Genomic DNA, 7,810 nt, shown 5'->3' with positions numbered 1-7,810 from the left:
ACGAGATTCCTAAATTATATTTTTTGGATAGAGCCTTGCATGCAATTTCTTTTGTTTGAATAATGTTTTCAACTTAAAATTCTTTTATGTGTGACATTTATTCTCCGTAATATTTTTCCATGGATCTGACTTGTGAGTCATTTTCATAAACCAACGCCAAAGATGAATCCATGTTTCTTACTTGGAAACCCCGAACAAACACCACTGGCAGGAGGCGCTCGCGTTGGCGTCGCTAATCGACGACGAGAAGAAGCTTGGCGACTGCCAGTTCGACCTCTCGAAGCAGTACTACATGACCGCATGCGTCGCTGTGTTCGACAAGCTCCGGCACAGCCGCCGCTTGGACGCGGTCCAGAGCGGCTTCACCGCGCTGTCCATCTTCAAATAGGGGGACCTCATGGTCGTCGCCAAACAACGACGACTCTCGGGTTGTTCTGGGCACCGCATCCGAGAACGGCGCCGTCACGCCGTCTAGCTCATTATCCACCTGAAGCTCAACCTGCCACGTAAGTCACTACTAACCGGCCATGAATTCTTGTGCGTTGGGACGACGACTGTTGCTGACGTTGTGTGAGTGTCCTCGAACAAGATGTATGTAGAGGAGTAGCACATCCGGTGGTCCAACGGTTAGATGTACTACCTCGCTGATGAGCCGGGGGTGCACTTCGTTTGGCAGCCTAGCCAAGAGTCATCGATACTAGCCATGTCGTACGCATTCGACGACTACTATATCAAGGACTATGGCGTCATCTTGACATCAGAGGTGACGCAGAGGAGGACCGACAGCAATCACCACTCGCCATCGTCGGGTAGCTTTTGTGCCGGTCTGCCTTTAATTCTCTTCGCAAACACATACACTTGCCTTTTTTGTTTAAGCAAGCGTGTATGGTGGTGCGTACCTGATGACTGACAATGTACGAGGGAACTTCTACCGGCAGGTGTGGCACGTGCTCTTCAATGATTATACCATACAAATCGTGTCATATATCGAAGTCTGCATGACACTAATGGTTGCAATGTAGTAGTGAAACAGCTAAATTAAAATAACAAAATTTATGTATGGCTAAGAATACAAATGAATTATGAAATATTTTCTTATAACAATATAAGACACATTTTGTATATAAGTTATTATATGTTCCCGTTGCAACGCACGGGCACTCACCTAGTAATACTATAAAGGTTTTGGGTTTGTAGCGTTAAACACTTAAAATATGATTTTCGGTTATATATATATATATATATATATGTGTGTACATAGATCTTTGTATTTAGTTGTGTAGTTCACGAGCCTAACGAGCTAGCTCAAGCTTCCTAACGAGCCGAGCCGAGCAAGTTGTTTAGCTCGTTAGTATAACGAGCCGAGCTGACTCGTTATAGTAACGAGCTATAACGAGTCGAGCCATAACGAGCCGAGCTGGCTCGATATTCACCCCTATATCGCATCATAAAGTCATGTAGCATGTTTAGGAGAAGGAGAATGAAATAGATTGAAGCCAGAAGTGTTGCAATCTCTGTTGCTATTCAAAATTGAATAGCAAGTAATTAAGCCCCTCTCGAACAAGACCTAGAGGGATGGCAACGGATCGAATTCGGATCGGATATTGTAAATATCCGTCCACAACCATATCCACGGTTGCTACTAATATCCGCCCGCGACCGCACCCACGGGTAGAAATTTATATTCATGCCCGTGCCCATCAGATTTCGGACGGGTTTCGGATATCCGTCGGATAACGACAAACACAATCATTTATACAATATTTCAATAGCATAATTAGTCAAATTTCTTCCCAATTCACCATCATACACAAGTAAAACTTAATAAAAGAATTATTATGGGCATGCGAGCGTCGGTTAGGAGCACTAGAGCTTGGAAGGGTCAGCCATCAGTGGTGCTACGGTCTCTGAGACTTGGAAGGGGCCACGAGACACAACGTAGGAAGCCAGCAATGCTATAAGGGACAACCAACAGTGGGAAATTAGGACTGTTAGGCGTGGGGTTTATGGTGTTAGGATTTGTTCTTTGCTATGTAATATGGGTTATGCCAAAAAATACACTATGAGTCGATTTCGGATATCCAACGGATAACCCATGGGTAGAAGGTAATATCCTAATCCGTGCCCGCCCGACTTCGGATCGGATTCGGATCTGACCCACGGGTCAAAACATGTATCCATACCCGGCTCCGTCGGGTCGGATATCCGGTGGATATCCATATCCACGGTCAAATTGCCATCCATAGACCTAGGGGTGTCCCTTACCATGTAACCATTATCCATTATCGTTGGTACTTGGTAGAAGTATTGACTTGTCAAATAGTTTGAAATTCCTTACATTTATTTTTTTAAATAAAACATACCAAGTTATATAATTTTATAGTCTATAATTTTTTTATTCTATGCCTGAAAAATTACATTTGATTTCTTATATTTGATATCAAATAAACTATGAGTTTGATCAAATAAATAAAAAAACTATTAATGTTTACGATCATAAAAACATCATTATATAAGTCACATTCTGTATACAAGATGTATATTTATTTTAGAACGGATGGAACAACACACTCTTGATTTGTTGCATCTGATGGAGTCTACGCCAATTATAAAAAAACAAATATATTAAGAGCATATATATATAGGGTAGGTATAATGGGAGCCCTGGCTTCCAATAGTTAAAGGAAGCCCAGACCGACCACCCCAACAAACTGGTTCAACCCAAGCGCCCAACCAGCCTGTCGTGTGCGCCACCTGCCCCACATCTGTTAGCGCAAAAAAAGGAATGCATGCACGAGTCAAACACGATCCAATGCATGCGCGTAAATTTAGGAAAAAAATATGTGGTGGTTTCTATTTCTAACTTAGCATTCAAACACGACCCAAGTTGTTGATTTACTAGCTATTTCTAACTTAGCATTCAAATCATCATTAATGCTCCTTAAGCTAGAAATTGTCTTATGGCAAGAAGATAATTCACAAGAAAGCATTTCATTTCTCTTAACTTCTAAGGCATGATATTTTTGTGCTTCTATAAATTTGTCATGTTCTTCATACAACAAATCTTCTTGTTTTTCTAGAAGCCTATTCTTATCATTCAAGGCATCAATTAATTCATTAATTTTATCTACCTTGGTTCTATCTAGGCCCTTAAATAGACATGAATAATCTATTTCATCCTCATCACTAGATTCGTCCTCACTTGAAGAAGCATAAGTAGAGTCTCGAGTACATACCTTCTTCTCCCTTGCCATAAGGCATGTGTGACGTTCGTTGGGGAAGAGGGATGACTTGTTGAAGGCGGTGGCGGCGAGTCCTTCATTGTCGGAGTCGGAGGAGGAGCAATCCGAATCCCACTCCTTTCCTAGATGTGCCTCGCCCTTTGCCTTCTTATAGTTCTTCTTCTTCTCCCTCTTGTTCCCTTGGTCCTGATCACTATCATTGTCGGGACAGTTGGCAATAAAATGACCAAGCTTACCGCATTTGAAGCATGAGCGCTTCCCCTTGGCTTTGGTCTTGCTTGGCTGTCCCTTGCGACCTTTAAGCGCCGTCTTGAATCTTTTGATGATGAGGGCCATCTCTTCATCATTAAGTCCGGCCGCCTCAATTTGTGCCACCTTGCTAGGTAGCACCTCCTTGCTTCTTGTTGCCTTGAGAGCAAGGGGTTGCGGCTCGTTGATCGGACCATTCAAAGCGTCGTCCACGTACCTCGCCTCCTTGATCATCATTCGCCCGCTAACGAATTTTCCAAGGACTTCTTCGAGCGACATTTTGGTGTACCTGGGATTCTCACGAATATTATTCACCAAATGAGGATCAAGAACGGTAAAGGACCTTAGCATCAGTCGGACGACGTCGTGGTCCGTCCATCGCGTGCTTCCGTAGCTCCTTATTTTGTTGATAAGAGTCTTGAGCCGGTTGTATGTTTGTGTCGGCTCCTCGCCCCTTATCATAGCGAATCGTCCAAGCTCGCCCTCCACCAACTCCATCTTGGTGAGCAAGGTGACGTCGTTCCCCTCATGAGAAATCTTGAGGGTGTCCCAGATCTGCTTGGCATTGTCCAAGCCGCTCACTTTGTGATACTCGTCCCTGCACAAGGAGGCTAACAACACAGTAGTAGCTTGTGCATTTCTATGAATTTGTTCATTAATAAAAATGGGACTATCCGAGCTATCAAACTTCATTCCATTCTCAACAATCTCCCACATGCTTGGATGGAGAGAGAATAGGTGACTACGCATTTTGTGGCTCCAAAATCCGTAGTCCTCCCCATCAAAGTGTGGAGGCTTGCCGAGAGGAATGGAGAGCAAATGAGAATTTGAACTTTGAGGAATACGCGAATAATCGAAAGAAAAGTTTGAGTTAACCGTCTTTCGTTTGTCGTAGTCGTTGTCGTCGTTGTCCTTGTGGGAAGAAGTGGACTCATCACTGTCGTCGTAGTAGACGATCTCCTTAATGCGCCTTGTCTTCTTCTTCTTCCCATCTTTTCGTCTATGACCCGAGCCCGAGTCGGTAGGCTTGTCATCCTTTGGCTCGTTGACGAAAGACTCCTTCTCTTTATCGTTGATCACGATACCCTTCCCCTTAGGATCCATCTCTTCGGGCGGTTAGTCCCTTTGTGAAGAGAACGGCTCTGATACCAATTGAGAGCACCTAGAGGGGTGGGTGAATAGGTGATCCTGTGAAACTTGAAAACTTAAGCCACAAAACTTGGTTAATCGTTAGCACAATAATCGCCTAGTGGCTAGAGAGGAATCCTCAACAAAACACAATAACCAACAAGGATCAATCACAGAGATGGCACGGTGGTTATCCCGTGGTTCGGCCAAGACCAACGCTTGCCTACTCCACGTTGTGGTGTCCCAACGGACGAGGGTTGCAATCAACCCCTCTCAAGCGGTCCAAAGACCCACTTGACTACCACGGTGTTTTGCTTGCTTTTTCTCAATCCCGTTTGCGAGGAATCTCCACAACTTGGAGCCTCTCGTCCTTACACTTGAAATGCACAAAGAACACGGAGCAAGGGAGGGATTAGCAACGCACACAAGACACAAGAATCAGAGTGTCAACACGCACACAAGTCGCAACAAGAGCTCGCAACACAATTCAATGAGTTCACAACTCCACTAGAGCTCTATATGCTATCACAATGAAACGAATGCGCAAAATCGATGTCTTGGTGCTTAGGAATGTTGTAGGAATGCTTGATATTCTCCTCCATGCGCCTAGGGGTCCCTTTTATAGCCCCAAGGCAGCTAGGAGCCGTTGAGAGCAATCTTGGAAGGCTAATCTTGCCTTCTGTCGACTGGCGCACCGGACAGTCCGGTGCACACCGGACATGTCCGGTGCCGATTTCTTTCCATAACTGGCGCAGTCGACCGTTGGCAGCCAGAGAGCCGTTGGCGCACCGGACATGTCCGGTGCACACCGGACAGTCCGGTGCCTTCTTCTAGCCGTTGGCTCGGCCGAGTGTCCCGCGCAGATTGCGTGGCCGACCGTTGGCCCGGCCGACCGTTGGCTCACCGGACAGTCCGGTGTACACCGGACAGTCCGGTGAATTATAGCCGTACGTCGCCGGTGGATTCCCGAGAGCGGCCAGTTCGCTCGAGCCAGCCTGGCGCACCGGACACTGTCCGGTGCACCACCGAACAGTCCGGTGCATTGAGAGCACCTAGAGGGGGGGTGAATAGGTGATCCTGTGAAACTTGAAAACTTAAGCCACAAAACTTGGTTAATCGTTAGCACAATAATCGCCAAGTGGCTAGAGAAGAATCCTCAACAAAACACAATAACCAACAAGGATCAATCACAGAGATGGCACGATGGTTATCCCGTGGTTCGGCCAAGACCAACGCTTGCCTACTCCACGTTGTGGCGTCCCAACGGACGAGGGTTGCAATCAACCCCTCTCAAGCGGTCCAAAGACCCACTTGAATACCACGGTGTTTTGCTTGCTTTTTCTCAATCCCGTTTGCGAGGAATCTCCACAACTTGGAGCCTCTCGCCCTTACACTTGAAATGCACAAAGAACACGGAGCAAGGGAGGGATTAGCAACGCACACAAGACACAAGAATCAGAGTGTCAACACGCACACAAGTCGCAACAAGAGCTCGCAACACAATTCAATGAGTTCACAACTCCACTAGAGCTCTATATGCTATCACAATGAAACGAATGCGCAAAATCGATGTCTTGGTGCTTAGGAATGTTGTAGGAATGCTTGGTATTCTCCTCCATGCGCCTAGGGTCCCTTTTATAGCCCCAAGGCAGCTAGGAGCCGTTGAGAGCAATCTTGGAAGGCTAATCTTGCCTTCTGTCGACTGGCGCACCGGACAGTCCGGTGCACACCGGACATGTTCGGTGCCCGATTTCTTTCCATAACTGGCGCAGTCGACCGTTGGTAGCCAGAGAGCTGTTGGCGCACCGGACATGTCCGGTGCACACCGGACAGTCCGGTGCCTTCTTCTAGCCGTTGGCTCGGTCGCGTGTCCCGCGCAGATTGTGTGGCCGACTGTTGGCCCGACCGACCGTTGGCTCACCGGACAGTCCGGTGTACACCGGACAGTCCGGTGAATTATAGCCGTACGTCGCCGGTGGATTCCCGAGAGCGGCCAGTTCGCTCGAGCCAGCCTGGCGCACCGGACACTGTCCCGTGCACCACCGGACAGTCCGGTGCTCCAGACTGAGCAAAGTCTTGGCTGCTCGAGCCATCTCTTCTCCAACTCGATTTTTTCTGTTTCCAGCACTTAGACACAATACATTAGTCCATAAAACAATGTACTAAGTCTGAGCAACATACCTTTATCCTTGATTTGTACTTTGTCCACCATCTTACAATTAGGCACCTGTGTTGGGCACTAAATCACCAAAATACTTAGAAATGGCCCAAGGGCACATTTCCCTTTCAATCTCCCCCTTTTTGGTGATTCATGCCAACACAACATAAAGCAAGTAGAACAAATACAAAATCAATTCAAATAAGAACTGAAATGGTTTTGATTCAAATTTGACATATATGGATCACTCTATGCCACCACTTGGTTTGTTTTTGCAAATCAAACTCAAATTCCTATCTCTAAGTCAAATCCACTTGTAGGGACATAAAGAGAGGTTTTCCAAAGAAATTTGATCAAGGATTTCAAAAACTCTCCCTTTTTCCCATAATCAACACTTCTCCCCACAAAACTCCCCCTTTTCCCATAATCAACACTTCTCCCCACAAGAGGCCAACTTTTGACATAAGAGACAATAAAAGAGTTTTGACAAACCAAAAGCTCTAATCTACTATTTTCAAAATTTCTCAAGTGGTAGCTGATCCATCTATTGCTTTAGCCTTTATTTTCTCCCCCTTTGGCATCAAGCACCAAAACAGGATCAATCTTGGCCCTTTTAACCCCATTGCCTCACCAAAATCTTCAAATGAGAACACAAAGGCAATAAGAGTATAAAGATGAACTTGGAAAAGTTACTCTTTTCATTGGAGTGCAGTGGAAGTCTTGCATGGTCCAAGTCCACCTTTTCCCTTTCAATCCTCCTTTGAGGCTAAAACAATCAAACTCAAGTACATGGTTAGTCTCAAAGGGTCAAGTTGTAGCACAGCTCCCCCTAAATATGTGCATCACTTGCAAAACGGACTTGTGAGGTCCAGGGAGTGTTTGTACAACTTGAGCACCACAATAAGCAACAATATGCAGAATGCACATGATCAAAGGCATAAACACATGTATGCTATAATTCAATCCAAGTTCCGCGAATCTAAGATATTGAGCTCACTACGCAACCTGCAAAAGGTCTTCTCATCTAGAGGCT

This window comes from Zea mays, chromosome 7 (genome assembly GCF_902167145.1).
Source record: "Zea mays cultivar B73 chromosome 7, Zm-B73-REFERENCE-NAM-5.0, whole genome shotgun sequence".
Taxonomy (NCBI): Eukaryota; Viridiplantae; Streptophyta; class Magnoliopsida; order Poales; family Poaceae; genus Zea; species Zea mays.
Note: the sequence above shows the minus strand (reverse complement) of the source record.